Raw genomic sequence first — 23,331 nt, 5'->3', positions numbered from 1 at the left:
AACAGTCAAAATTCTGTTTAACCAGCTTGTATAATAAATTTCCTTCACGTGACCTAAGTAAGTTAAGGGGGGCTCCTGGGTGGCACAGTCATTTAAACATCCAAGTTTGGCTCAGGTCATGATCTTCCTGTTCCTGGGTTCCAGCCCTGTGTCATGCTCTGTGCTGAAAGTTCAGAGACTGGAACCTGCTTCAGATCTTGTGTCACTCTCTCTCTTTCTGCCCCACTCCTGCTCGCCTTGTGTCTATTATCTCTCAAAGATAAAAACATTTAAAAATTTGAATTCAAATTTGTTGACATACAATGTAGTCTTGGCTTCAGGACTATAATCCAATGACTAATCTCTTACATATAACATCCACTGCTCATCCCAAGAAGTGCCCTCTTTAATGCCCATCAACCATTTAGGTCATCCCTCCACCCACCTTCACTCCAGCAACCCTCTGTGTTTTAGAGTCTATGATGTTTTGCCTGCCTTTCTTTGTATCTTATTTTTCCTGCCCTTCCCCTATGTTCATCTGTTTTGTTTTTTAAATTCCACATATGAGTGAAATCTTATTTATCTTTTCTGAATGACTTATTTTCCTTAGCATAATACATTCTGCCTCCATCCACATTGTTCCAAATGGCAAGATTTTATCCTTTTAGATTGCTGAGCAGTATTCCACTGTGTATATCTACCACGTCTTCTTTATCCATTCACCAATGCAGGAAAGAGCCCAAATGTCCATAGGAGCCTATAACTGGTGCAGCATTATTCAGCATGGAACATGGAAAGTCATCATACCATTTCCAAAGGAGGAATGAAGCTGCACAATGGGGATGCTGAGGCCAAACATAAGCTTGGCCCGCTCCATAGGCTGGCACTTGAACCTAAAGACTAAGCCTGACCTGCACCCTAACATGCACCCTCAACTCAGCCCTCTGAGACCTCTGAGCTGCTGCAATTTCAGCGCCTGGCACCTCTTGGGACCTAACTGTAACCCTACCCAGGGCTCTGGACTTAAGGCAGCCCACCATTGAGGTCTGAGGAAAGAATGGATTTGGGGCCAAAAACCAGTGTGTTTTTCAGCATGGACGCCCGAATTTCTCCATGACATTTCCATGGCCAGGATGGAGGTGCAGGAGGGGATTCTGAGCTGCAACCTAACGCTCTCCCACACAGTCTTCTGGCTCCTGAACCCAAACTCTAAGCGTGAATTGCTGCCTACCATGCACCCTCCACCCAACCCTCCAGGGAGATCACTGCACTGCCAGTGACTCTGCCCCTGACACCTCTGGGGATCTAACCCTAACCCTAGCTCAGGCTCTTTCTCGAAGGGGGCCCACATCCTATGATAGGGGAAAAATCTTTGGGACCTATGAGCGGTGCACAATTATTCAGCAAGGAACCCAGGAGTCGGCCATGACATTTCCAGGGTAAGAATGGAGCTGCTGAAGGGGATCCAGGACCAAAATCGAAGCCTGGAACATACCAGCCACCCCCTCGCCACACATCCTAAGGGTGTCCTACACCCTAACAGGCGCCCTCAACTCAGGCCTCCAGGGACATCACTGAACTGGTGTTACTTCATGCCCTGGCACCTCCAGGGACCTAACCCTAATCCTAGCCCAGGGCTTTCCTCACATGGCCCACCTGCTAGGTCTGAGGAAAGAACACAGCTGGGGCCCATGACTGGCACAGGATTAATCTGCAAGGAACCCAGACACGATAACATTTCCAAGGCAGGTATGGAAGCCTGGCCCACACGATTGGCTGGCCCAATAAGCCAAAGCCTAAGACTGACCCACACCATAACACACACCCTCAATTCAGTCCTCCAGGACTGTGCTGTTAGTGGTTCAGCCCTTGGTGCCTCTCAGAACCTAACCCGAACCCTAGCCTGGATTCTGGCCCTACGGGGGGCCCACTATTGAGGTCTGGGAAAGAATGGATTTGGGACCAATGACCAACACGGAATATGTCAGCATGGAAGCCAGAATTTCACCATGACATTTCCATGGCCAGGATGGTGCTGCAGGAGGGGATCCTGCGACCTTGCCTAACCCTGGCCCACACCATCTTTTGGCTCCTGAATCCAAACCCTAAGCCTGACCCACACTTGAACATGTGCCCTTCACTCAGCCCTCCCGGGAGATCACTGCACTGTTGGTGGTTCTGCCCCTGGCACTTACTTGTTGCCAAACCTACCCCTACCCATGGCTCTGGTTCGAAGGGGACCCACCTCCTAGGTCTGAGAAAAGAACAGACCACCAGGGGCCCATGCAGGGTGCCAAAATATTTAGTGAGAAACCCAGAATTGACCATGATATTTAGAGGGCATGAACGGAGCTTCAGAAGTGGATCCAGGACCCAAACCTCAGCCTGGAACACGCAATCAGCTGTCCACTGCATCCAAACCCTATGCCTGTCCCGCATCCTAACAGTTGCCCTCAATTCAGTCCTCCAGGGAGACCATTGCACTAGTGATCATGGTTCAGCCCCTGAAACCTCCTGGGACCCAACCCTAACCCTAGCCACAGCTTTTTCCCTATGGGGGCCTAATTCCTAGGTCTGAGAACAGAACAGATTTGGAGCCTATAAGTGGTACAGGATTATTCACCATGGAATTTGGAAAATCGCCATGCCATTTGCAAAGCAGGGATGGAGCTGAACAAGGTGGGAATCCTGAGGTCCAACCTAAGCTTAGCCTACACCATAGGCTGGGCCTTGAACCCAAAGACTTAAGCCTGACCCGCACCCTAACATGCGCCCTACTGCAGCCCTCGGGGGAGACCACTGCATGGCTGGGGGTTCATCCCTGGGTGCCTCCTGGGACCTAACCCGTAACACTAAGCCCAACCCTAAACCCTAACCCTCCTTAGAGGAATTTCCCCATAACTGTGTACCCTCCCCCCATCTCATATGGACCCACTCTCCAAAGAGTGATCTCATACCTGTGTCCCCTTTCGTCATTGCAGGTGTACCCTTCACCCAGAGTGATGTCCTCATAACTGTGCCCCTTCCCCTCCACTCCCTCAACCCAGTGACTCATACCTGTCACATCCCCTCATCTCAGGTGGACCTCCCTCCATAGAGAGATGTACTCATACCTATCTATGTCCTTTACACTCCTCTAAGGTGGATCCTCCCTCTGCAGTGTGATGTCCTCAAACCTGCATCCCCTTCCCTCATCTCAGTGGACCCTCCCTCCATAGAGTGATTTCCTCATACCTGCTTCCACACCCCTCATCTCAGTAGCCTGTCTCTTTAGTGATGTCCTCATACCTGTGTCCCCTCCCCTCCTCTCCCTGCACACAGTGACTCCTCATATTCCCTGCACACAGTGACTCCTCATATAAGTGTCACCTCACCTCCACAGGGTGACTTCCTCATACCTTTTTCTCCTCCCCTCCCCAAAGCTCCCTCCACACAGTGACTCCTGTGTCCCCACTCTTTATCTCAGGTAGACACCCCAGAGTGTTGTCCTCATACTTGCATCCACTCCTTTCATCTCAGGTGGCATCCCTCCAAACAGTGACATCCTCATAACTGCTTCCCTTCCCCTCAATTCAGGTGGACCCCTTTTCCATAGATTGATGTCCTCATACCTACATACCCCAACTTCACCTCATATGGACCCACCCTCCATTGAATGATGTCCTCCTATCTGTGTCCCCTCGTCTCAGGTGAACACACCCTCCATAGTGTGATGTCCTCATACCAGCGTGCCCTCTGCTAATCTCAGGTGGACCCTCACTTGATAGACTGTATTCTCATACCTGCGTCCCCTTCTCTCCCCTCTGCTCCCTCCACACAGTGACTTTCCATACCTGTCCCCTCTCCTCATCTCAGGTGGACCCTACCTCCACTGAGGGATATCCTCATACCTTCTTTCCCTCCACTCCATTCAGGTGGATCTGCCCTCCATAGAGTGACTACTCATACCTGTGTCCCCTGACCTCATCTCAGGTGGACCCTTGTTCCATAGAGTGATGTACTCATACATGAGACCCTTCCTCTCCTCTGAAGTGGACCTCCCTCCATAGAGTGATGTCCTCATACTTGTGTCCTCTCCCCTCATCTCAGGTGAACCTTCTCTCAAGAGGGATGTTCTGGGATGCCTGGGTGGCTCAGTTAAGTACGTGACTTAGGTCATGATCTCGCAGTTCATGGGTTCAAACTCTACATTGGGCTCTGTGCTAACAACTCAGAGCCTAAAGCCTACTTTGGATTCTGTCTCCCTCTCTCTTTGCCTCTCCCCTGCTTACACTCTGTCTCTCTCAAAAATTAAACATTTTTTTTAATTTTAAAAAATAGAGTGATGTCCTCCACATGGGTCTACTCCCCTAATCTCAGGTGAACCGTTCCACCACACGTGAGTGTGCATCCCTTCACCACATCTCAGGTGGACCATTGCTCCATTTAGTGACTCCTCATACCTACATCCCTTCCCCTCACCTCAGGTCGACCCTCCCTCCATAGAGTGATGTTCTCCTATCTGCATCTCTTCCTCTAATCTCAGGTGGGCCCTCCCACCTTAGAGTGGAGTCCTCCTACCTGTGTCCCCTCCTCTCAATGCAGGTGGGCCCTTTGTCCATACAGTGATGTCCTCACACCTGGGTCCCCTCCCTTCACCTCGAGTGCACCCTACATCCATTAAGTGATGTCATCATAACTGCGTCCCTTCTCCTCATTGCCAGTAGACCCTCCCTCCATAAAGTGATATTTTCACACTGGCCTCCCCTCCCCTTATCTCAGATTATGCTCCCTCCACAGGGTGATGTCCTCATACTTGCATAACTTCCCTTTATCTCAGGTGTACATACACTGATGTCCTTATAACTGCATCTTCTCCCCTCAAGTGGACCCTCCATCCATATAGTGATGTCCTTGTACCTGCCTCCTCTCCCCTCATTGCAGGTGGACCCTCCCTCCATTGAGTGAATTCCTCATACCTAAGTCCCCTCCACTCAGCTCCATTCATAGTGTGACTCCTCATAACTGCCTCATCTCCCCTACATCTCTATAGAGGTGTACCATCCTCTATAGTGTTCTGTGCTCATACCTGCCTTCGTTCCCCTAATCACTGGTGAATCCTCCCTCCATAGAGTAATGTCCTTATGCCTGGGTCAACACCGCTAATCTCTGTCGACAACCCCTTCATACAGCGATGTCCTCATACCTCTGCGTACCTTCTTCTCAGGTGGACCCCCCTCCATACAGTGATGTCCTCATAACTGCATCCCTTCCCCTCATCTCAGGTGGACCTTTCCTCCAGAGTGATGCCCTCACACTTGCGTCTCCACCTCATCACAGGTGGATGTTCCCTCCATAGAGTGATGTCCTCATACCTGTGTCCCCTCCCCTCATCTCAGGTGGACCTTCTACCATAGAGTGATATCCTCATATATTCATCACTTCCCCTCATTTCAGATGTCCATAGATTGATACCCTCTTACCTTCATCCCCTCCCCTCATCTCAGGTGGACCTTCCCTCCATAGAGTGATGTTCTCATACCTGCGTCCCTTCTCCTCATCTCCTGGTACCCTCCCTCCCAGTACCCAGTGATGTCTTTATACCACCCTAAATTACCCTCCACCTTATTGTGGACACTCCCTCCCCTGACATTGTAATTCTTCATACCTGCATCCTCCCCCCTCACCAGGTGGACCCTCTCTTCCTTCCCTGCACACAGTGACATCCTGATTCCTCTCTTCTTCTCATGGACACTCCCTCCAACAGTGTCCCTGTGTGTTCTTCCACCCACACCCACCTTTCTTACACCTGGTACCTCCACAGGCCTAGAAGCTCCAGGTAGTACTTGCATCTGCCCTAGAGTTTTGGGATGCTCGATCTCTTACAGCTGTTGGGCTGTGAGCCTACCTATGCAGGTGTCCTGGCTCACTCACCAGCGCTTTCAGCAGCTTCATGGCCACAAGCAGTACATGGCTGTGACCACAGGGCTGGACACCAGTGCTCACAGGGAATCTCCCTTGGAGTGGTCATTCAAGGCAGGAGACATAGGGTGACTAGTGGCTGAAAATGGGCTAAGGCGCTAGGGCCTACAAGAGCTGACATGTGTCATGTCACTTCCAAGTCACAACTGTGCACAGTGAGATCACCTAATCAATTATCCAACATCTGAGAACACATCTCAGCATCTGGACAGCATTGTGCATGCCCCAGGGCCTTCCCAGCTGTGAAATCACTCCAGTAAACCACAGCTGGCACTTATCAATGAGGTGGAAAATGACCTCAGAGGGCACACGGGGCCTGGATGACATGTGATCCCACATCCACACTGGTGTGACTGCCAACTCTCCCAGACCTGGGGACACTCATCCATATTCCACGTGGGGAAGTCCAAACCTCCTAGACCTTGCACCTGGGGTCATCCCTCTACACTGACATGGGGGAACCTGAAATCTCCCAGAACTTGAGCCTGGGTGGTCACATGTCCACACTCACCAGGGTGAATACTCCTCTCATAGTGCCTGCACCTGGGGTCATCCAGCCATACTTACTCACAGGACCTGCAATCCTCCTTAAGCTTGAGCTGGGGTGGTCACACATCCAAACTCACCAGAGTGACCCTATCTCTCCCAGATTCTGCACCGGGGGTCACTCATCCATATTGACACAGGGTGACCCCCTAATCTCCCAGGCCCTGCAACTGGGTTCACACATCCATACTGACACAAGGGAACCACCAAATCTCACAGACATGGCAACTAGGGTCTCTCTTCATATTGATACAGGGGACCCCCAGATCTTTCAGACACTGAGATGGGGTGGTTACTCATCCACACTCGCCACAGTGACCCCACCTCTCCCAGACACTGGATAGGGTCATTCATCCATACTGACAAAGAGGAACCCTGAGATCTCCCAGACCCTGAGTGGTGGTGGTCACATGTTCACACTCATCAGGCTGACCCCACCCCTCCCAGAACCTGCACCTGGCATCACTCATCTATAATGACAAGGGGGGGCCCCAAAATCTCCCAGAGTCTAGGAGGTTGTCAAACACCTATACTGACAAAGGGTGACCCCAAAATCTCCCAGTCCCTGAGCTGTGGTCCTCACAGGTCCACACTCACCAGGGTGACCCAACCTCTTCCCGACCCTCGTATGAAGTCACACAACACTACTAACACAGGGAACTCCAAATCTCTGAGCACCTGCCTGTGTGGTCACTCATCCATACTGATACAGGGGAGCCCAAATCCCAAAACTTGCACCTGGAGTCCCTCATCCATATTGACACAGAGGGACCCCCAAATCTCCCATATCCTTAACCTGGGTCACTCATCCATAATGACAAATGGGGCCACCCAAATCTCCCAGAATAGAACTGAGGTGGTCACACATCCACACTCACCAGGGTGACCCACCTCTCCCAGAGCCTTCACCTGGAGTCCCTCATCCATACTGACACAAGAGGACCCCCAAATCTCCTAGACCTTGAGCAGGGTGGTCACATGTCCACATACACCAGGGTGACCCCACATCTCCCAGATTTTCAAATTGGATCACTCATTCATACTGACACAGAAGGACCCTTAATGTCCCAGACACTCTGCCTGAGATCACTCATCCATACTGACAAAAGAGGATCACCAACTATCCCAAAGCTTGACTTGGGATGGTCACACGCCCACACTCACCAGGTTAACCCCACCTATCTGAGAAACTGCACCTAGGGTCACTCATCCATAATGACACAGGAGGACCCTGTAATCTCCAAGCCCTTGCATCTAGGGTCACTCATCCATAACTGACAAAGGGAGACTCCTAAATCTCCCAAATCATGAGCTAGGGTCATTACACACCCACACTATCAAGGGTGACCCAGCATCTCCCCAGCACACTGCCTCTGGAGTCACTAATCCATAAGGACACTGGGGGATCCCCTAATCTCCCAGACCCTCCATCTTGGTACTCATTCAATGACACTCTGGGACTCCTAATCTTCCAGACCATGCCCCTGGGGTCCCTCATCCACACTGACACAGGGCGACCCCCCAAATATGCCATATCCTACCCTGGGTCCCTTATCCCTACTGACAAAGGGGGCCCCCATATCTACCAGAACTTGATCTGGGAAGGTCACAGGTCCATACTTATCAAGGTCATCAGGGTGACCCCACATTTCCCAGACCCTGCACCTGTGGACACTCATTGACTCTGATAAAGGGGGACTTCCAAATCTTCCAGACCCTGGCACCTGGTGTCAATAATCCACACTAACAGAGAATAACTCCCATTTCTCTAAGACCTTGATCTGGGGTGGTCACATGTTCACACTCACCAGAGTGACCCCACCTCTCCCAGGCCCTGCACTTGGGGTCACTCAACCATACTGACAAAGGGGGACCACCAAATTTCCAGACCTAGAGCTGCAGCGGTTGTATGTCCACACTCACCAGGGTGACTCCATGTCTCTCAGATCCTGAACCTGTGATAAAAATTCATACTGATATAGGGCTCCCCCAAATCTACCAAACACTGCAAATGGTGTTACCCACCCATGTTGACACAGGAGGACCCCCGAATCTCCCACATACTTATAGGGGGTGGTCATACATCTTCTCTCACCAGGGTGACCCCACATATCGCAGACACTCCACCTGGGGTCACTCATCCATAATGACAAAGGGGGACCTCCAAATCTCCCAGACCTACAACTGTAGTCATTCACCCATAATGACATGGGGGAATGCCCAATCTCCCAGACCCTGAACCTGGGGTCACTCATCTATACAGCTTCAGAGGGACCCCCCAAATCTCCCAGATCATTAAAGTGAGTTACTCATCCATACTAACAAAGAGGGATGCCCCAAACTCCCAGAACTTGAGCTGGGGTTATCACACACCCACAATCACCAGGGTGACCCACCTCTTCCAGAGTTTTCACCTGGGGTCACTCATCCATACTGATAGGGGGACCCCCAAAATTCTCATACCCTGAACCTGGGGTCACTCATCCATACTGACACAGAAGGAACACCAAATCTCTCAGACACTGCACGTGGGATCACTCATCCATACTAACAGACAAGGACCCACAAATCTCCCAGGCTATGAGCAAGGTGGTCACACATCCACATGCACCAGTGTCACCTCACCTCTCCCCAACCCAGTAGCTGAGGTCACTCATCCATATTGACACAGGGGTACGCCAGAATGTCCCAGACTCTGCACCTGGGGTACTCATACATATTTACATATGAGTACAGCCTAATCTCCAAGACCCTGAGCTGGTGTGGTTCACACATCCACACTCACCAGGGTGAACTCACCTCTCCCAGAGCCTACACTTGGGGCAACTCATTCATACTTACACAGGGTGACCGCCAAATTTCCCAGACCCTATACCCTGTACCACTGAACCAAAGTGACACAGGAGACCCCCAAATCTCTGAGACTGTGCCCCTTGGGTCACTTATCCATAGTGACACAAAGGGAGCCACATATTATCCCAGACATGGCATCTGGGGTCACTCATCCAGCCTAGCACAGAAGGACTCCCAAATTTCCCAGACACTGAGATGGGGTAGTCACATGTCTACACACAAGGGTGAACCCACCATTCTGCCACGGGGGTCATTCATCCATACCGACACAGGGAGATCCACAAGTATCACAGACCTTGCACCTGGGGTCACTCACTCTTTCTGACAAAGGGGGACCCCCAAATCTGCCAGACCCTGAGCTGGGGTGGTCACACATCCGCACTCACCAGGGTGACCCAAACTCTCCCATTCCCTGTACCTGGAGTAAATTATTCAACTTTACACATGGGACCCCCAAATCTCCCAGACACTTTAGCTGGAGTCACTTATCCATACTGACACAAAAGGACCCCCAAATCTCACAGGCCCTGAGTAGATGTGATCACATGTCCGCACTCACCAGGGTAACCCAACGTCTCCCAGATCCTGCACCTGGTGTAACACATTTGTACTGACCCGGGGGACCCCCCAGTCTCCAAGATCCTGATTTGGGGTGCTCACACATCTACACTCACCACGGTGACCTCATCTTTCCCAGACACCGCACCTGGGGTCACTCATTCATACTGAAAGAGGAGACCCTAAAATATCACAGAACTTGAGTTGGGGTGGTCACACAGTGACACTCACCAGAGTGCCCCACCTCTCACAGACCTTGCACCTGGGATAACTCATTCATACTGACACAGGGGGACCACCAAATCTCCCAACTCTGAGCTGGGGTGGTCACACATCTAAACTCACCAGGGTGACCCCACATCTCCAGGACACTGCAACTGCAACCAATCATTTATACTTACACAGGGGATCCCCAAAACTCCCAAAACCTGTGCTAGAGTGGTAAAACGTCCACACTTAACCAAGGTGACCCCACCTCTCCCAGAATCTGCACCAAGGATCACATCCATACTGAAATGGGGGGACCCCCAAACCTCCCAGACCTACATCTAGGGTCACTCAACCATAATAACAAACAGGGAGCCTTAATCTTCCAGACCCTGATCTGGGATGTCACATGTCCACACTCACCAGGGTGACCCTCATCTTTCCTAGACCCTGTAACTCCTGTCATTCATCCATACTGAAACAGAGGGGCCTGCGTATCTCCCAGACACTCCACCTGGGGTCACTCATTAGTACTTACACTAATTTTTTAGTGTTTGGGGGACCCCCAAAACTGCCAGGCCCTGAGAATGGGTGGTCACACCTTCACACTCACCAGGGTGATCCCACCTCTCCCAGACTCTGCACCTGGTGTCACTCAAACATGCTGATAAAGTGGGCCTCCCGAATTTGCACACCATGAACTCAGGTGGACACACGTTCATATTCACCAGGGTGACCCCACCTCTACCAGATGCTGCACCTAGGGTCACTCATCCATACTGACACAGGGAGACCCCCAAATCTTCCAGACCCCTAGGTAGGGTGGTCACAGTTACACACACCATGGTGACCTCTACTGTACCAAGTGCCTCACCTGCGGTCACTAATTCATGCTAGAACAGTGGACCCCCAAACCTCAGTAAACCTGAGCTGGAGTGGTTACACATCCACAGGCACCAGGGTGGCCCCACTTGTCCCAGAACGTGCACCTGGGGTCACTCATCTAAACTGACACAGAGGGACCCCCAATTTCCCAGATGCTTCAATTGGGATCACTCACCCATAATGACAAGGGAGACCCCCCCAAGTCTCCCTGATGCTGCACCTGACTTCACTCACCCATACTGACACAGGAGGGCTCCCAAATCTCCCAGATCATGAGCTGAGGTGGTCACAGGTCCACACTTACTAGGGTGACCCAACCTCTCCCAGACACCACAACTGGGGACACTCATCCATAGTGTCACACAGGGACTCACAAATGTCTCAGACACTGCACCTGTGGTCACTAAACCATCCTGACACAGGAGGACCCCCAAATCTCCCTGACCCTGAGCTGGGGAGGTCACACGTCCACACTTACCAGAGTGACCCCATATCTCCCAGACCCTGCACGTAGGATCATTCATCCTTATTGACAGAGGGGGACCCAAGTTCCCCAGACCCTGAGCTGGGGTGATCACACGTCCACATTCACCCTGCATCTGGGACCATCACCCATACCGACACAGGGAGACCCCCAGATGTCCCAGACACTGCACCTGTGGTCACAAAGTCTGCAGGAGACCCCAAAGGAAGGTGAACCCCATAGGGAGTTCAAAGCTGGAGGTGCTAACCCAGAAGGTGGGTCCAGGGCAGCTTGCAGACCCAGGGTGCCCAGGGGATGTCTGTGGAGCAGGCGCCCACCTGACATTGTGCCCCATGTGCTCTGCTAATACCCCATGCTGTTATCCCCATGTGCAGCCCTCTATACCCCTGCAAGTTCCCATCTTTGCAGTGCTGCATTTGGGACACCTCTGCCTTGTGCACAGAGACCCCTATGCCCTGCATCCATCCCCCATGCACCAGGCCCCCACACCTCACTGTCCTCCCAGCCCCCACCATGTGCCAAGACCCCCGTGCACCTCACACCCTCGCCAGGACCCATGACCACACTTGGGGTCTTAGCAAGGCTACCCAAACAAGGCAGTCTCAGTTGTGCACCCCAGACCTCAAAGCACTAAAATCTGAACATAGGCCATGGTTGTGCAACTCCCCATACTGAGGTTAAACCATGTGTCTAACCAATTCCAAGGCCTGTTCTCAATCTCCAAACTTTCAGTGCACTTTGTGAGGAAAACCTCTGTACGCCTTCACTGTTAAGATGATTTGGACTTGTGAGATGTTAGGGAATTAATGATATGAGGGTCACCTACAGAGTCACCAACTTCCGTGACACGTGCAGCTGTTGTGCTGGAGCCAGCTTCCCAGGGCTCTAGAACAGTCTCTGTTCTAACTCATGTCCACGCAGGATTTAAAGAGCTATAGAAACCCTTTGTGGTCATTTCAACTGTGATCATCAAAACGACGTTTAGAGGCTAATGCACAGAGGACATGGTCAAATGTAAAGGTACCAGGATAGACAACATAGAGAACACAATCAGGACTAAATGCCCAGTGTAGACCGAACACTGGCCTACATGACACATTGTAGACAGAACACACACGTCTAAATGTCCCAGTGTAGACAGCGCTGGGCAGGTCTACATATATTCAGTGTAGACAGAGCATGGCCAGGTCTAAATATACTGAATAGAGAGAACACAATCAGGTCTACAAGTCTTGTGAAGACAGAACATAGTCAGAACTAAATGTCCCAGTGTAGACAGGACACGGTGGGCTCTCCATGTACCATGTCTGCAGAACGTGGTCAGGTAAGCGAGCCTAGCACTGCTCTCTCAAGGAGCACATGGTTCCTCTTAGATGATCAGGGGGCTCACCGTGAGCTGGGAAGGAGGATATAAACTACACTGAGGTTCAACCCACACACACCCTCACCAGGAAAATACACAGAACCATCCCATTTTTAAACATTTCAAAGTATTACCAATGTCTCTGGCCACCTGATGGTCAGGATCCAGGGAGACGCCAGAAACTTGCAGTAGCACAGACCGGGCTCCTGCACAGAGAGGTGGCTGTGATGTGAAGTGTTCCCACCTGCTGCATGTACTGGGCACTCAGCAGGGACCGGCCCAGGCTGGCCCAGCACGGGGCACCAGGTGCTGGTGTCCATCCACCCTGGGGGCCAGGGCCTATGACTGCTTGGGGCAGCCAAAAGCATGCACACCCTGCCTCTGTGGCAGGGGCCCATGTCCACCTTCACATCAGTGCCCTTGGGACAGAGCACTGATAGACTACTTCTGTGGCGTCTGGCCACTGTGTATACACAGCTGACACTCAGGACACGCACTGTGTCGTCTTTGAAGGCAAGGACGTGAAGAGGTCATGACACAGAAGCCGCTCTGAGCAGAGAACCTGGAAATGTTTGAACTTGCCACACCTCCGCAAGGCTACTGCCATGGCCATGCGTGTCACCTTGCCTGCTGTGGGCCCTGCACTCCAGGAGACTTCCAAACAGACATGTCCAGGTTCATGCTCTTTGAAAGTACAGGGTCTCCCATGAGGGAGATGGGCTGGAGGGCTGGCAAAGCCCCCACTGCTGATTCTAAAGTCGGGAGAGGGTGAGCAGGACCCCAACCTGGTGATGAGGACTGTCTGTAGAAAGAGGGCCAGTCCGAGTAGGGTCATGCTGAGTGACCCCAAGGAAGGAACTAAGTTCAGGGACATGGAGACCAGAAGCACAGCAGGGGTGTCTTCCATACGACAAGCCTGGGCTCTCCAACCCACCAAGCTTGTGGCTTAAAGTGAACCCATGCACAGGACAGCTAAATGTAACATGGTCCTTAGTTGGACTCTGAATGGGACAAAAAGAAAGTGTGAAGGGCATTCCTGAGACACGCATGGCAATCCACACAGATTCTTCACTGGGATGTTGTCTTCCAGCCACTTCAAGTTCCAGAGAGCAATGACTGTAGCACGGTCACACAGGAGCAATCCCAGTGACGCATGAGGGCCCACTGCAGTTTGCAGCCACCTTGCAAGTGGTTCCGGTAAACACGCATGCACACGCATGCAGAGAATAAAGTGAATGCGGCAAAGCATTGATTGCTGAATGCAGGTGAAGTTTTTGAATTCTACCTTTTCCTGTTTGATGGTTTTCAAAATAAAAAGTTAAGGGGCACCTGGGTGGCTCAGTCAGTTAAGCATCTGACTTCGGCTCAGGTCATGATCTAATGGTTCGTGGGTCTGAGTCCCACATTGGGCTCTGTGCTGATAGCTCAGAGCCTAGAGCCTGCTTTAGATCCTGTGTCTCCCTCTCTCTCAAAAAAAAAAATAAAAAAAAAAAAAATTTTTTTAATTAAAAAATAAAAAGTTAAAGACAAAAGTTAATGGTAAAAGACCTGATTCACAGGACTTTCTGAAGATATTCAAATATTTTAAGATATGAGAAATTAATGTAGATAATACATCTGCCCATCAATAGATGAGTGGATCAGCTAACTGTGGTCCATCCAGACAATGCAAGAATACTCAGTGTTGAGAAGGAAGGATATTCTGACACCTGCTACAACATGGATGAGACTTGAGGACATGATGCTGAATGAAAGAAGGCAGCCCCAAAACGAACAAATACTGTATGATTCCACTCATAGGAGGTCCCTCGAGTAGACAGGTCCATATAGACAAGATGGTGGATGCCAGTGGCTGGAGATGAGAGGACTATTTAATAGAGACAGAGTTTCAGTTTTACAAAACCGGAAAAAAGTTCTGGAGATGATGGTGGGGACAGTTGCATAAGAATGTGAATGTGTTTCATGCCACTGAATAGTCCACTTAAAAATGATTAAAATGACACATTCTTTTTAAAAAAATGTTTAATGTCTATTTATTTGTGAGAGAGAAACAGAGTGAGAGCTGCCAGCACAGAGCCCAACACAGGGCTCGAACTCATGAACCATGAGATCATGACCTGAGCCGAAGTCGGACGCTTAACCAACTGAGCCACTGACGCTCCCCTAAAATGGTACATTCTTTGTTATGTTTATTTTACCACATTAAAAAAAAATAGAACTACCCTATGATCAGGCAATTGCACAATCAGGTATTTTACCCAAAGGATACAAAATTACAGACTCAAAGGGATACATGCACCCTGATGTTTATAGCAGTATTCTTAACAATGACCAAGAGATGGAAAGAGCCCAAATGTCTATTGACTGATGAATGGATGAAGAAGATGTGGTATATATATACAATGGAATGCTACTCGGTGATCAAAAAGAACAAAATCTTGCCATCTGCAACAATGTGAATGGAACTAAAGTGTATGATGCTAACTGAAGTAAGTCAATCAGAGAAAGACAAGTACCACATGATTTTACTCATATGTGGAATTTAATAAAACAGATGAACATATGTGGGGGAGAGAACAGAGGGAAACAAACCACAAGAGACTCTTTAACGACAGAGAACAAACTGAAGGTTGATGGAGGAAGATGGGTGAGATGGGTTATGGGCATTAAGGAAGACACTTGTGGGGCACCTGGGTGGCTCAGTCGGTTAGGTGGCTGACTTCAGCTTGGGTCATGATCTCATGTTCGTAAGTTCGAGCCTGGAGTCAGGCTCTGTGCTGACAGCTCAGAACATGGAGCCTGCTTCAGCCTCTGTGTCTCCCTCTCTCTCTGCCCCTCCCCCATTCACACCCTGTCTCTCTGTTGTCTCTCAAAGATGAATAAACGTTAAAAAAATTAAAAAAAAAAAGGAGGACACTTGTGATGAGCACTGGGTGTCACATGTAAGTGATGAACCACTGAATTCTACTCCTGAAACCAATATTGTTATCTAAAATGTAAATTTAAAAAAGAAAAAAAGAAAACAATTCGGCATTACATAGTAAAGTAAAACATGCACATACTCTGACCTTCAGTTATACACAAACACAAGAACACACACACTAGGACACACAAACACGGACATTCTCAGTACAAAGAGACAAAATCTGGAACCAATCTGAATGCCATCAGAAACACAATGGAGGGGTACCTGGGGGGGCTCAGTCCATTGGGCATCTGACTCTCAATTTCGGCTCAGGTCATGATCCCAGGGTGGTGGCATCAAGCCCCGTGTCAGGCTCCGTGCTGAGTGTGCAGCCTGCTTGGGATTCTCTTTCCCTCTGTCTCTCTCCCAGTTCATGCACACTCACTCTGTAAAAAAAAACAAACCAGAAGCAGAACAGAGACATGAATTAAGCACATGCCTGTGATGGAATATTCCACAGCAATAAAATAAATTTTAACTTCACATTAAAATTCAAAAAAGTTATTTTATTTTATTTTATTTAACGTTTATTTATTTATTTTTGAGACAGAGAGAGACAGAGCATGAATAGGGGAGGGTCAGAGAGAGAGAGGGAGACACAGAATCCGAAAGAGGCTCCAGGATCCGAGCTGTCGGCACAGAGCACAACGCGGGGCTCAAACTCACAGACCATGAGATCGTGACCTGAGCCGAAGTCAGATGCTCAATCGACTGAGCCACCCAGGTACCCCACAAAAGTTATTTTAAAGATTGTATCTACGTAGAAGAATGTCACAGACACAATACTGAGCCAATGGCAAGGATAAATCAGACTGCACTAGTACCTCCCACACACACAGGTGAAACCAGGCAGAGCTGGGTTTCTTATTTATGGGTGCATATGTGGGGCATGCCACAAGCACCACAATACTGTCACCACCAAGTTCAGGGCAATAGTTATCTCATGGCAGGGAGGAGCTTAAGAGGGCCGTGCACCTCTGGGCACTTACCATCTATGCTCTATTTCTTGATCTGGATGACGGCTCCATAATTACAATTTTATGATTATATTTCCCACATATACAACATAATTTCTAACATATAAGGTTATTTGTTTTTTAAAAAGTGGTCTTCCTAAACAAAGTGCCAGAAGTAGGATGGCTTCTACCAGTGAAATCATAATGCCTTGGCTGCTTCAACCCTCAAGTATGTCAGCAAATGCCCCATACTTGGGGGTACAGGGCAATGATGCTGAGAAGGAAGCTCCTGTGACCTCAGGCCCTGGGCTCCTGGACTCCGTGGAGCCCACCACACCTGGTCAAACTTCTCGGTTGTTTTGTGCATCACACTTTTGCCTTGGCTGCTCTAAGTTCGGCTGCCACCATCCCTGGGAGGGAAAGAAGAAATGTACCCAAGAAAGAAGGGCTGTTCAAGCCGCCTCACCTTCTCCGGGGGGGCGATGCCTTGTCTGTAAGGGAGGACAGCAAGTCCACAGAATCCAGCCTTGCTGGCTGAGGTCTAAACACGCTGTAGCCCCACGTGTTTCATGTTGCAGGGATTTTGTAAGGACCTTCAGCGGTCCGGGCAGGTTCTGCCACATTCTCAACTCCTGTGACAGATTCTGGACGTGCAGCTGGAATCCCCTAGCTGTTGCTGCCTGACAACAACTTTATTGAGATATAATTCACATACCATACAACCAACTCACTTAAAATATAAACCTCAGGGTCACCTGGCTGGCTCAGTTGGTAGGGCGTGCAACCCTTGATCTCAGGTTGTGAGTTCGAGCCCCATGCTGGGTGTACAGATTACTTAAAAAAAAATCTTAAAAAAATAATAAAATATTAAAAATAAACTGTAAACCTCAGTGTTGTTTTGTAGAGTCACAGAGTGGTACAACCATCGCCACAGTCCAAATCCCCATTATCCTACCCTTAGGTGGCCACCTCTCATTCCCCAGCCCCCAGGGACCACTAGGGTGCTTTCCATCTGTGGACCTGCCTGTCCTGGACGTTTCGTGGCCTTTTAGGTCTGGTTTCTCTCACTGACCACATGTGTCCACCCTACTCCTATTTATAGCTGAATACTATGCACCCTCTCTGCTTTCAATTTAGTAAGTAAGGAGAACTCCCAGCTCCCATTCCACACGGATGGAAGTGTACTTTCCATCATCCTGGCAGAAACACTTGGCACTATTACTGGGCCCCTGGAGGCCCCTGTGTGGAGGCTGAAAGCCCAGATCCGCTTGGCCCCAAGTCCTGTGCAGACCGGAGCCCTGGGAGGAAGGCTGTGATGGCCGAGCCAAGTGTAGATATGCAGCACCCTAGTTTCCCAGGAAACCAGTTGGCTGGTCAGCAGGCTGTGGGAGCTGCTCCACGGCCACTGTACATGGACATGGAACTGTCAGGGACCACAGCGCTGCCCTCCACTGAGGCCCACCCGCAACTCCCAGCTGTGAAAGTGCTGAGGCTCCAGAAGAGGGTCCTTCTGGATTCTTCCAGCTTCTGGGGACTCCAGGTATTCTTTGGCTGTGTCCCTTCCATCACTGTCTTTAAATGGCTTTTCCTCTTCCTACAAGGACATAAGTCATGCAGGATTAGGGCCACTCTAATGACTCCTATTACCTACTTACATCTGCAAAGGTCCTACTCCTGAATGAGGTCACATCCTGGGGTCCTAGGGTGGACCTCTGGGGGCAAAATTTACTTCACTCTGAAATAACAGATATCGTTTCTCAGAAAAGAAACATGTTCTCCTGCTCAAACCTGCCCCTAAAAAAGGTCCTTACCTGCCCGGTCTCTTCAAATCCCCCCTGGGCAGGATAGTGAGGCCCAGTAGGCCCACCTGTGAAGGACACCCAGAAGTCTGCTAATTTCCCCTTGGCCTGTTGGGCTTGGTCAGTTGGCCTAGACCTGTACATCCCAGGGTCCAGAGAGCTTCCTCTCCCAAATTCTTTCTGATGTGGCAGCTTGAAACTGGCCAGACAGACTCCTCTTGCACTGCACACTTGGCTGGCCCCAGGGCTTCCAGGGGTCTGTGTTTGGTGGGTCCCCCAGACAACCCCAGACAGGCCTGCCTGAGGCCTCTGGGGCCTCAAGTGGCTCTCAAACCACCTGAACACCCTCCAGGGCAGAAGATACCCCCCCCTACAAAATGTTTATGAGCCAACAGTCAGTACCCACGCAACTGGCTGCCTCCCTGATGGGGCTCTGGGCTTACCAGGAATCCGGGTTCCCAGGCCCAGACAGACCGGCCCTGTCTGACCAAGGCAGTCCACGCTCCACTGGCTTTACCTTTGGGAGGAAAGGTATGCTCACCTATGGAGCACAAAGCTGGGAACCAGGCAGAGGACTTGGACAGCCAAAGGTCTACCCACAACACCCAATCTCTCCACACACTTGCCTCTGCCGGTCCCTGGCTGCCTGCACCTGCACGTCTCATCACGCACACTAGCCACGCTTTCACCTGTTTTGAGGAAGCCGGATCTCTGCCTGTGGAGCTCTGCCCACACCCAAAGCACCCACATAGCCTCCTGGGCAGCAGGATCCCAACCCTGAGGTCACAATACTGAGCCAACCCTCAGAAGTTTCCAGAGGTGGCAGTCAGTCCCCATGTAGCCTGTCTGCCTGCCAGATGGAGTCCCCAGCTTCACCAGCAATCGAGGTCCCCAAGGGTCTTCTGTGGAAGCATACCCCAGCCAGCTGGTGTATTGATAAGGCAGTGCAATTGCTTATAGCTTGGCCTCCAGGGGAGGAGATACGTACGTCCATGTCAGCTAAGGCTTCCAGTGAGACTGGTATCAGGGGCACCTGTGACCTGGCCTCTTCCCTGTCAAGTCAGCCCAGATTCCTCCAGCTCTGCTTCAGGGGTGACACATGCAATTGTCTAGGATGTGGCTTGGATTCCGCAGATGCCACGAGCCACTGAGAGCTTGGTCCCAGGCCTAGGCTCTGCTTATGGCTGTTTCTTTAAGGTCCAGGCCACGTGGGTCCTGTGGCAGCCATGTAGCGGCCATGTGTGCTCAGCCCCCATCACTGGCCTCCAAGGCCACCCTGCTGGTCAGGGCCATGCTGGGCTGTTGGGATCAGACTGGCACCCTAGAAGCCTGCTCTGGGGCTGGGTCTGTGGTCTCCCAACTCAGGTCCAGGCTTCCCCTCAGGCCTGAGCGGCCTCTGCATGTATAGCCAGCCCTCCTCATTTACCTGCCCTACCAACTCTTTCAGCTGAGCCCCTCCGGGAATGTTGGGCTTGGGCCTGTGTCCCAAACTGCACCATCCGAGGGTGGAGAGGGGTTACTCCTTGAAATTCTTCCAAAGGCAGCAGCTTCAGGCTGGCACAGACAGACCCTTTTGGAACTGGGGGCTTCGTGGGTCCCAAGGCTTCTCACACAACCAGTGCTCCCTGGGGTCTGTCTTGAGGTCAGGGGGGTCAATCCACAGCCTGCTCCAGGGCCCAGACTCTCCCTCCCTCCTATTCGTCTTTTCGGCTCCACACAGTCCCTCAGGCCTGGGCCTCCTATTCATGCCCTGTCAGACATCTCTCATCGTGGGTCCCCGATGATCAGGCTCAGCCTGAGGGTGCACAGTCAAGCCCCTCACTACCACCTTGCTTTTGTCTGCTGGTAACCTCATGGGCTGTTGGGCTCAGTTTGGTGCCCCAAACCTACGTACCACCATGGTCCAGACTGGTTACTCCCTGAAATGCTTTCAAAGGTGGCAGCTTGAAACTGGCCATACACAGAGCTCTTTCGGACTGGATGCCTGATTGGGCCCCAGGATCCTCTAACACCCGTGGCTCCCAGGGGTCTGTTTGTAGGGTCCCTGAGAACATCCCACACCCCCCAACCTGAACAGAGCTGCCTAGATTCCTCCACCTGTGCCCTCAGGGAAAATATGCTCAGTGGTTCTGATGAGTGATTAAAATGAGGCAGCTTTCTCCTCCTAATGGGCCAACTTCAACAGCTGGCTCACATATCTGGCTTTGCTGGGTTTTGTGCTCATGGATGCACGGTACAGCCCTTCTTCGACCGCTTGAGGGCAGTGGGGCCAGTTAAGACCCTCCAGGCCACTGGAGCCATGATTCGCTCTGGAACCACCCCAATAGCCACCAGGGCAGAGAGCCCTCCTACCCCAGAGTGCTTCTTCGGAGGCAGTCCGTACTTCAACTCAGTGGCTACTAATGGGGTCACTGGCTTACCAAGAATCAAGTCTCCCAGGTGTCATAGTGAAGAATACCTTGCAGCCACATAGTCCTGCACAGAAAAGGCAGTCCACACATTTTTAGCAATACATTCTGGAATGAAATGTGTGCATTTTTCTAACACAGAAATATGAATTCGGGAGATTTGGGGGCCGATACTCAAAAACTTCCACAACACTAACAGTCCACGTCTATCTGTCCAATCCCCAGGTAGAGGGAGCCCACACACTGAAAATCTTTCTGAGGCGGCAACAGTCACTCACCCTTTAGACAGGATACGCGATAGGTTCGCTGCCAGGGATGTTCCAGGCCTATGAAGGTCTGGCCTAACCTGTTCACCTGCACAGCCTGCAGGGTGACGGGCGGGCACTCTGAATGGCTTTCTGAGGCTTCATCTGATACTGTCAGTCCTTTTGGGGACTGGCTGCCTCTGTAGGGTCCGGGGCTTCTTCAGCAGTCAAGGTCTCCCAGGTGTCTCTCTTTGCTGGGCTCCTCAAAGTGTCATTTGACCAGAAGGAGCAAATGTCCCTTCTCTTCTGAGCTGAATGATTCAGTCACTCATATTTCTAGCCAGAAAACTTCCTTAAGCCTTATATCATCAATTAGTATAATGCCAAAGTAAAACAACCAACCCATCAACTCCAATCTCTCTAGGTTATTCCTACCTAAAGAACACTACTGGCCACCTTCAACAACTGGAATACGAGTCAGGACCCTCAATCTAAATTGAGGAGGTTGGGATATCATGAGAACTCACTTGATAAGCCCATGAGGTGCAGAGAAGTTAGAAGGGCACAAAAGGCCTGGGTTGGAATCAAGCGCCGTACCCTGCTGACTACAAGAAATGTGGATGCAAAGTGAACACACCGATTAGAATCTCTAGAAGAAAGAGTTTTATTCCAGCCCAAGTTAGGACAGCTACCCGGGAAACACACTCTTCACAGGGAAGAAAGAGTTCCAGAGAATGAACAGTTTTTACAGGTTTATACACTTTTTACATCTTATACAAGGTCAACAGATTAAAGATGAACACATAGATAGGAATCACAAGTTTTATCGTAATGGAATGCAGGGAGTAGGAAGTGTTGATCCATATCGCAAGGACAAGAAGGTTTTCCTTTAGGCTTTAGGCCACGTTCGCAAAGCAGATGTACAGGCCATGTGTGGTGGAATCAGGGTTGGGGTTTGAACAAGTTTATGTACAGTTATGCTGACCTAGAAAGAAATCTAAAATGGTTTCCTGGGGCGCCTGGGTGGCGCAGTCGGTTAAGCGTCCGACTTCAGCCAGGTCACGATCTCGCGGTCCGTGAGTTCCAGCCCCGCGTCAGGCTCTGGGCTGATGGCTCGGAGCCTGGAGCCTGCTTCAGATTCTGTGTCTCCCTCTCTCTCTGCCCCTCCCCCGTTCATGCTCTGTCTCTCTCTGTCCCAAAAATAAAAAAATAAAAATAAATAAATAAATAAATAATTAAAATGGTTTCCTTTGTATATTAGCCCTGTAGAAAGTTTTCATCTCATCAGTACGATACCTTTCGCATACCAGATTTAATTCCTGCCTCCAGGGAGAAAGAGGAGGGTCTGAGTGTCCTAGCATAGCCTGTCTCCTAAGTAATTCTTATTTAAGGAGCACCTGGGTGGCTCAGTCAGTTGAGCATCCAACTCTAGATTTCAGCTCAGGTCATGATCTCACCATTCATGAGCTTGAGCCCTGCATCAGGCTCTGTGCTGACAGCATGGAGCCAGTTTGGATTTCTCCCTCTCTCCCTCCCCCTCTCTGCCCCTCCCCTGCTCGCACTCTCTCTCAAAATAAATAAGCTTTTTAAAAAAGGGATTTTTACTTAAAATAATCAATATGTCATTGTGGTACATTTTGGAGCAGGCTGCCCCTAGCCCCCACAATATCTGGCCAGATCCCGTATCCTCCACTAACCCACAGCTGATGTATAATCGCCCTGGACGATCTTCAGCAAGAAACCTATTAGTCATTGTTGTCACAATCCCCCTTAACCCTCATATTTCATCTTATTTATTTTCTACCCACTGACGCCCTGCCTTTGCTCCTTAGCTACACCGCCAGGCTGTATTCAGAATTGAGTCCAATTTCCCCCTCTGCACTACAAAATCCCACTTGTGGAGATAGCCCCGCTGCCTGAAAAAAGTATCCGTAACTGTGCTTTAACAAACGTCATTGATTTTTTTCTTAAACAATTACACACTTTGAGATAGCTCTGGGAGTCTCCCCGGGAAAACGTGAAGCTGCAATACCGACGACTTAACGACCCAAAGCGATTCTCGGTGGCACCCACGCCTCTCCCCAAATCCTGGACACTCAGCCTCCCGCTGAGCACCCCCTGC

This window comes from Panthera uncia, chromosome B1 (genome assembly GCF_023721935.1).
Source record: "Panthera uncia isolate 11264 chromosome B1, Puncia_PCG_1.0, whole genome shotgun sequence".
Lineage (NCBI taxonomy): Eukaryota > Metazoa > Chordata > Mammalia > Carnivora > Felidae > Panthera > Panthera uncia.
This window is presented reverse-complemented; position numbering follows the sequence as displayed.